This window comes from Humulus lupulus, chromosome X, assembly GCF_963169125.1.
Source record: "Humulus lupulus chromosome X, drHumLupu1.1, whole genome shotgun sequence".
In the NCBI taxonomy this organism is placed as follows: domain Eukaryota; kingdom Viridiplantae; phylum Streptophyta; class Magnoliopsida; order Rosales; family Cannabaceae; genus Humulus; species Humulus lupulus.
Genome location: NC_084802.1, coordinates 163583035 through 163592447, shown reverse-complemented (window position 1 = coordinate 163592447; position 9413 = coordinate 163583035). Strand labels below are relative to the sequence as shown.

Here is a 9413-nt window from a genome sequence, read left to right as displayed (position 1 = left end):
CGAAGAACCGAAAGAGCCTAAGTTGCAAAACCAACCTCCCTCATGGAAGTTATTTACAGATGGCTCTTCCAATGAGCATCATGCAGGAGCAGGGGTGATTGTGAGCCTGAAGGGCATCGTTTTCACTGTGCAATCAGGTTTGACTTCACTACTTCTAACAATGAAGCTGAGTATGAAGCATTGCTTGCCGGGTTACGATTAGCCAGGGATATGAATATAAAGGTGCTCGACATCTATAGTGATTCTCAGCTGGTGGTGAATCAAGTCATGGGAGAGTACCAGGCACGAGGTTTAAAGATGGTTGCCTATTTAAACAAAACAAAAGATCTATTGGCTCAGTTCGACAAATACAACCTCCAGCAAGTACCTCGCGACCAGAATTCCAATGCTGATGCTTTGGCCAAGTTAGCAAGTACGAAGGATGCTAATACTCTGAACATAGTACCAGTTGAACGACTATCTATGCCGAGCATCCAAGCAGAGGAGACCACTTTGGTGATCCAGATGGCGGATACGTGGATGGCACCATACGTAGAGTATCTGACGCAAGGCGTGTTGCCGACGGACAGAAATAGAGCTAGGACCCTTTAGTGACAGGCTGCTAGGTATTTCCTGGTAGATGGAGTCTTGTACTGGAGGGGATACTCAAAGCCACTTCTTAGATGTGTTTCAAAAGAGAAAGCCAAAGAATTGATGAAAGAGGTACACGAAGGCTTTTGTGGGGACCACACTACGGGGCAAAACTTTTCAAAAAAGATCCTGAGGCAAGGATACTTCTGGCCCACGATGAATGAAGACTCGATGGAGTTTGTACGGAGGTGCGACAAGTGCCAGAGGTTCTCCAAAATCCCACGAGCAGCCCCTAATGAGCTTAAACAGATGCAAAGTCTGTGGCCGTTTGCATTTTGGGGTATAGATCTAATCGGATCTTGCCCACAGGAAAGGGCAGCGTCAAGTATGCTGTGGTTGCCGTCGATTACTTCACTAAATGGGCCAAAGCTGAGCCGCTCGCAACCATAACAACCAAGAAGGTGCTGGATTTCGTGATAAAAAACATCGTTTGTTGCTATGTATTGCCAAGGAAAATCGTCTCGGATAACGACACCCAGTTTGATAGTGATTTATTCACGGACTTTTGCGAACGGCTGCTGATGATGTGGCAAGGATTTCTCACATGTGGTTGACACGTGGCGAAAGTGTTTTTCGACTATCGACCAGAGGCACATTGCTTCGTCAGGGCTTAACTTTTAGATACGACCAGGCTGATCATATAACTTGATTTATTTACTTCTAAGATTGTAATCTTATAATAATTGCATTGAATATTTCCTCATTATTACCTTGATACGCGGTTATTAAGGAAAGATATGGCCCATTGTCCCGTGTAACCCTCCTTGAGCCTATAAGTATGCATGAAATAGCTCAAGGAAGGGACTTTTGATCCCATAATCTTTTTGCAAAGTATAGAGAGAAAGAGATTTATAGTGCAATTATCCATCGTTCCATTGTATTTCTTCCAAGGTTTGTGAAACTCAAGAACCCTAGTTCTTTGATCACAACTTTGAGATTCAATATTAATAATAGCACTAAGTGGACGTAGGTCATTACCATTCTTTGGGGCCGAACCACTATAAATCCTTGGTGTTTTCTTCTTTTCCATTAGATTAAATTCTTAATTGTCGTTTTATCTTTTGTCGTATATTTGACTCCGTGTCGTTGGCAAAATCGCGGGTCAACAGCTTGCACTTCTTCCATGGGCATATTATTCATATTTAAGATAGGGCACTGATTCATTGGATGACCACTACCACCTGCCTCGCATAAATTTTGTACTTGCATGACTTGGGATGGAAGATGGGTTTGTTGTAATTGTTTTGTTACCACTTGTGCTGTAAGCATGGAAATAACATCCAGTTCAATCATACTAGCCACCTTCTTTGACTGTCCCCTTTCAGTTGGTCACTGGTAGTTATTCATTGTCATCTCCTCTAGCAATTCATACGCTTCATTAGCACTCTTGCTCATGAACGCACCTCCTGCTGCAACATCTATTATGGTACGAGTAGTACTATTCAACCCATTATAAAAATTATGGACTAGCATCAACTTCTCTATACCATGATGTGGGCATTTCCTTAGCAACTCTTTAAATCTTTCCCATGCATCATAAACTGATTTCTCTTCTATTTGGTAGAAATTATTAGTTTCCCCTCTCAACTTTGCAGCTTTTGCTAGAGGGAAAAACTTTGCTAAAACTTCTGGGCTAACTCCTCCCATGTTGTGATAGAATTAACTTGTAGTGAAATTAGCCAACTCTTCCCTCAGTCTTGTAGAGAGAATGGGAATAATCTAAGTCTAATTGCATCGTCACTCGCCCCATTCATCTTAAATGTTGCACATAGCTCCAGGAAATTGACTATGTGCAAATTAGGATCTTCTGTGGGCAACCCCCCAAACTGAACAGTAGACTGCACCATTTGTAATATTGATGGCTTGATCTCGATATTATTTGCAGCAATAGTAGGGTGTTTGATGCATGAATGCACTCCTATGACAGTAGGAAGTACATAGTCTCTAAGCTACATAGATCATACAGGTACTCATGTCCAATATAAATATATGAATATTTGACTATAGCATAATTATCATTCACTTATTAGATTTCAGGTTAAAATCATTTAAATCATGCAATTCATAGCCAATTAATCACAAGACAAATAATTCACAATATTAATAGGAAAATCATAAAAACTTCATTAAATACTCACAAGGTTTCAAGAGAATCCACTAACACCCTAAATGAAAAATTAGTTCATGCTGAACATAATAACATCCATAAAACCAAATATCAACATCTCTAATCCAGAAAAAGTAAAAACAAATAATGAAATAGAATGGTAGACTAGTTGATCTCCAAGCCTTTGCCGCCTTCGTGTGCTCTTTGAGTCTCCTCCTTAGGATTTTTTTTCTTCAGAAATCGTCATAATGATGATTAAATAGTAATATGTGCTTTGGATGTGACATCCCGCTTTTGCCCTTGTGTAAAATGCCCTATTATGCGAATTAACCACTCAGGCACTGCGGCTCTATAATGAGGCACCGCAGGCCGTGTCCAAAATCTGGAATGCGCCTCATCTCTGACTGCTCAAGCGTCGAGACTCTAATAGTCCTGCGCTGTGGCTCAATTCCCCAGCCAATAGCGCTGCGGCTCTCAAAGGCAGCCATGGGGTAGGTCAGATTAATCACAAATTAATCTTGAGACAAGATCTCAACTCTATAAGTGAAAACATAAAATCTCCTTTTTCTCTTTTGACTTGTGAATTACCGTTAGTTTGGTCAAGATGTACTAGTCGTGTTAGAAAGCCTAGATACATCTTCGGAGTGTAGCCGATTATGTTTTGATTAATGACTTAACTCAAGAGTGTGCCTTAGGGTCAGTCAAACTTGAAATATACCACTGATCTTATTCTCTTATGAGAAGTCAACCTTGAGATAAAATAAACATATTCAGAAGCCTTTCCTTAGGGAGGCCGCAAGCGGAGGCGACACGAGACCCTTCCTATGAATCTCGGTGTTCAACCAATAATGGAGACCATGAGACTTATTGTCATAATTCCCTCTCTCACTCACTATTTTTTTTTTTTAAAAAAAATGTGTTTTTTCTCAAAATCAATATTTTTCAATTTGGTTGTATAACTAATTAAATTAATTTTACCAAATGATATTCTAATAAATACTAATCAAATTATGCAAAATAAATAATCGTGCCCTAGATTAATTTTATTTTGCCTTTTTAAATAGAATACCATTTAATTTAATAAAATAATTTTATTAAATAAGAAAATAAACAACTTTAAATTCTTTTTACCATCTTAACTAATTAAGGCTAAATTAATTATACAAGTTATCAAATAAAAAACATAAAATCAATCCTAAGCATGTTTCTAAAAACAAATGCATGCTTAATATGTATTGTGTGGGTAATAGGTATGGCATGTTAAAATGCATGATAAAATATTAAACAATTTAATCATGTTCAAGCAAATAAATAAAATAAATAAATGTTTGTTGGGTGCTTTGGGTATTTCTAGAAAATTACAACACTTGCAAAAAATACACTAAAATAATTAAACTAACTTAGGCCTAATGAAGAACAACTCCTTTGATATTGGACCTTCTCTTTTAGTCTTTGGGACATTACCATTTTAATAATCCATTATGAATTAAATAGCCTTTTAATTATTTTTAACAACTTTAAAACAATCAAACTTTGGGTTTTCATACCCAACAAGTTATTGAGGCCCGATTGGAATTTGGACTCACCATAATTAACTCAAAAAATTATAATTAAAACACTTTTAATTATATTGGGCTCAAAATGGCCCAAATGGACAATTACACATCCATTAGGGTTTGCATGACACAAACCCTAATGGGTGTGTCATGGTGAGCGGCGGATGGCAGGGCCGTGGGTGGCTGGCAGAGGCGCGACACGGCGTGGGGGCGTGCTGACACAGCGTGGGCATAGGGCAGGCACAACGCAGGGGCGCGCTTGTACGACGTGGGTACAGGTGCGCTGGCTTGGCGTGGGGCGCATGGGCACAAGGCAGGCACAACACAAGGGTGCAGGCTCGGACCTCGGGGTTTGAACTCGGGGCTCGGGCCATAATAGAATTTTTTCTAGAATTTAAGAAAAATAAATTACAAAATTCCTATGCCTCAAAATGGCTTACAATTTTTTGTATATTTAGAAAATTTAAGAACTTTTCCTAACCCAAAAACACCATGAAAACCAACCCTTAAGAACATAAACAATTCATACTTTAACATCCATCCATTCATATATTACACATAATATAAAAAATACATATGATACCCACACAGTAATTAACATACGCAGGGATTAAAGATGGCTCTGGTACCAATTGTTAGGAACAATTGCTAGTGCGCAGCAGAAATTGCGGTAATGGTAGCATTGTATATAACAATTTTGTTTTTCATATAAACAACTTTATATGTGGATCCTTTAATATGCAATATGTTAATCAAAAAAATATGTATATGAAAATAATATGAAATGATTTACCTCTTGTAGCCTATAAAGAATCCTTGAATCTTTTCGTATATATTTCGATCTTCCTATCCTCGCTAGAGTACTCATACCAAGATCTTCCAAGACGTTGTCTACACCTCAAGATGTGGGTGGGAACATAGAGAACAATGATCAAATTTGTGAATCAAAAGTATTCTCAACACACGAGACTCTTGATTATAGGCTAGATAGAAAGGTTTATCTTTTGTGAGAAAAAGATGATCAGTTTTTTCTGATTTCTCTTGTAAAACTGTTATATTCCTATTTTATATCATATAGAATATATAGATATTATTATCATAATAATAATAATCAAATAAAATTGATCATCTTAATAATAATAAATAAATGATAATTAAAGACAGAGTCTTACATTCCATTTTAAAAATATTTTATTAATTAATTAAATAAAATAAAAAACCAATAACCGATCACTGTCAGTAGTGGTACACGCATAGGGCAGTCCAGGAAGCCCTTTGTGTGTAGCACTTCCCTAATATAAGGAGATTTGATTTTTCATGCATTTTTATTTTAATTAATTAACTATTAGAAATTCAAATAAGGTATCATCTTTTTAAGGAAAAGATAACAACTTAAATTTCAAAATTCAAAATTCAAAATTTGAATTTCATTATCATCTTATTATTAATTAAATAAATATAATAATCAAAACCAATTTTGACTATCCATATTTATCCTTTCACACTTAAATAAAATAATTGATTAAAATCAACTTCTTTTATTTCTACACAATTTCGAAAATTGCATTAATGTAATAATAAATTGTGCAACTTCAATTATCATATAATTGCATATTTGTTTCGAATAATAAATATTCTCTCAAGTAGCCCATTCATACTTTGATCCTTGTATCAACTCTTACCTTGAATAGTGTTGATAGAGTTGCCCCAGGGACCGATGGACCAATAATTCTAAGCTCCAATAAATAAAAGATTATTAACCAAAACTTTATGATTCAATAATCATATTTATTAATATGAGACTGCACACTTGAGAATTAAAGACATATATTTATTGAGTACTTTATTGTAACCATAAAGTATCCATTGATATAATCATTACAAACAAATTAATCCTCTATTGATGATTCATAATTAAGTGGAAATAAAATTATTGTTTTACCCTTTTAATTATATCTTGATTCCTAATGTACCATTGACTTTACTAGTGAAGGTTAATTCATAATCTGATTATGAATTTGACGTCAATAACATTTTCAGTTCCAAAAGCAAACCCAATAAGGAACCATCATTCAATCTATAAGAAGGTATATATTCCATATTTGTTAAGTTATGTCCCCAGCCATATACATCATTGAGTCCCCAAAACATTAGTTCTTAGCCTGGTCATTCTGACAAACCGTAACACATAAGTCAAAGGATCAAATGACATATATAGGAGTTCATAGTAACTTCAGGATTAAAATCAATTTGTATATGATCATCAGTTTATGTGTTTTATAATACTACAAAACGATATTCGAACAAGAATTATTAAATCACATCTGGTCCAGTTCTACATACTCTCAGTATGCAAAGTACCTTCACTAAAGTGTCCTACTACACTAGTAACCTGGATCTAGGTCACATGTATTCATAATACTAGTGGACTGCACTAGTAGTAATTAATCTAAAGATTCCATAAATTTATTTTACTGCAAACTATTTAAGTCCATTATCTCAATGTCAATCTTCTCATACCAAAATGAGATTGAGACCACATAGATGAACTTGAGAATTTTATGATATTTACTTAATATTATAAACAATAATATAGTACATAAGCTACATATATATAAAATAATTCAATCCATATATTTATTTCATTAAAACCATTGTCAACTACAATTGCTTTAAACGCAAAATTCCCAATAGAATGTGTCCCATCCTTTTTTGACTTGACCAACATATCATCAACATAGACTTCCATGTTATTTCCTATCTGGTGTTTGAGCATCATGTTAACTAGTCGGTGGTATGTCGCGTTAGTGTTTCTGAGCCCAAAAGGCATTACTTTGTAATAGTACCAGCCTATGTCAGTTCAATAGCTGGTATGGTCCTCATCGGGAGGGTGAATGTTGATCTGATTGTACCCTGAATAAGCGTCCATAAATGTAAGGACCTCATGCCCTGCAGTAGCATCAACTAACTGTTCAATCCTTGGTAAAGGAAAGCAGTCCTTGGGTCATGCTTTGTTAAAATCTGTGAAGTCAACGCAGGTCCTTCATTGTTTCATTGGGCTTTGGCACTAGAACAAGGTTTGCAACACACTCAAGGTAGAAGGCTTCTCTTATAAATCCATTTTCTTTCAGCCTTTCAACTTCTTATTTCAAGGCCTTAGACCTTTCTTTGTCGAGCAGTCTCATTCTCTGTTGTACGAGCCTGAAATTCTCCTTATCGATATTTAAGGCAAGACTTATCATACTAGGGTTGATGCCCATGATGTCCTTGTGTGACCAGGTGAACATGTCATGGTTAGTTCTTAAAAATCTTATAAGTCCAGACTTGACTTCCTCTGCTAAGTTTTTTCTTATTCTCACTGTTTTAGTCGGCTCTTCCTGGTCGAGTGGAACCTCCTCAAGGTCCTCAATTGGTACCACTCCAGTATCATAATCCCCAAAGCGAGGATCAAAGTCCCCTCCCTCGCTTTGGGCAGCACCTCTTGGTATTAAAAGAGCAAATCAAAGATACGCAATGGGGAATGGGTCCTTTTTAATAATTATTAATACCAGCCAATATCATACGCATATATATATTAAATCACATACAATCAAATTAGAGATTACCTCTTGTGGCCTATCAAGGGTCCACAAATCATTTTTGTAAAGCCCTGGAGAGCCAAGACCGTTACACTGTGTATTTATAAAGGTACAAGACTTCCTAATCAAGTCATTGAGTTAAAAACGTGTTACTGAAACTATAATTGAGCTAAGGTTAAAAGATTTTGGTCACAAAAATCACTTTTTATATATTTAAACATTTTAGTACACGGGATCCCAAAAGTAATAACGTTATAAGACAGTTTACAAAAATTCAGAACAAAAGTACAACTACTGGCCACTCTAAGGGAAAAATTGACATTTAGGCTTTTCCCGTCCTATATCACTCCTTGGCGGTGGCAGCCAAATAACTGACTACGTACATTCAACCCCAAAGCTCCCCTACTCAGGACTGGTCCACCTTGCCCTTGCCTTACCTGCACCATGTAGCACCCGTGAGTCGAGGCCCAGCAAGAAACCAGATAACAGAGCATAACCATTAAGCAGTCAATTTACAATCAACAATCAAACAACCCATAAGCATAGCCACATGCTCAACAATCCACAACAGTTGTATAATCAGGCATTCAACATACCAAGTTCATGAACTCACATTGATAATCAAATCACATATTAATCAGGGTTGACACCCTTAGGTCGCACCCCCCATTTATCCCACTGACTTCGGCCCGCTTAAACTAAGTTCAGTGAATATTAAGCTGTCCTCAGCTACCAGTGGCCGAGCCGCGCCCTGTGCGCAAATATTGATTTCGACACTCTTAGGACGTTCATCACATGTCCCATAGCATAATACCATCTATGACATTATACAAATATAGGGAGCTCTTAGTCCCATCATTAACACATAACCGGGTGCAATTTCTTACCTTTGATTCCGCTAGCTTGTTCAATGAAGTCAACTCTCAGGCACGATCCCATCCGAGCCTTGACATACACCTACTCACAGCCACAAATTAAAACCATCACTAAACTTCAATACCAAAACCTAACCTCGGGACCAATCCCGAGCCCTCGGGAAGCCCTAATTCCACCAAACGGGGTGGTGGAATCAAACCCCGAGCCCCCGAACGAAAACCCTAAGAAATATCCCAAAAACCCACTTCTGGAGACAGGGTAGCGCTACAGAGCTTCAAAGAGGGTGCTATAGCGCTACAAGTAGAGCCATAAGCACCAAGAAACCCAAGCCTAGCGCTGTAGCGCCCAAAGGCTAGCGCTACAGCGCTAATCACAGACCAGCAACACCCTGTTTTCCTTCCTTTGATTTTCCTAGAACCAAAACCCCTTGGAACCCTTCCAAACCTCAACTACACACCAAATTGTGTCTACCATCACCTATATCTCACCCCACACAACCCAATAACACAAGACTTCACCACATGCATCATCAAACTAAGAAAACAAACATTGAACTCAAGAACTCAAGAATTCAACCAGAAACCTAGAAACTCAGAACTTCAAAGCCAGAAATGGTTACCTTCAATGGAGAAATTCATCCTTAGGTTATCACCATGCCCCTATAGG

General features: G+C 37.2%; 1 non-coding gene across 1 annotated transcript; it reads left to right on the top strand.

Annotated features, from left to right (window-relative positions):
- The first annotated feature begins 2113 nt into the window (after positions 1-2113).
- On the top strand, positions 2114-2220 carry LOC133807906 (small nucleolar RNA R71). The gene has a single exon (XR_009879791.1). It is a non-coding gene; the product is annotated as a small nucleolar RNA R71 (small nucleolar RNA).
- The last annotated feature ends 7193 nt before the right edge of the window (positions 2221-9413 follow it).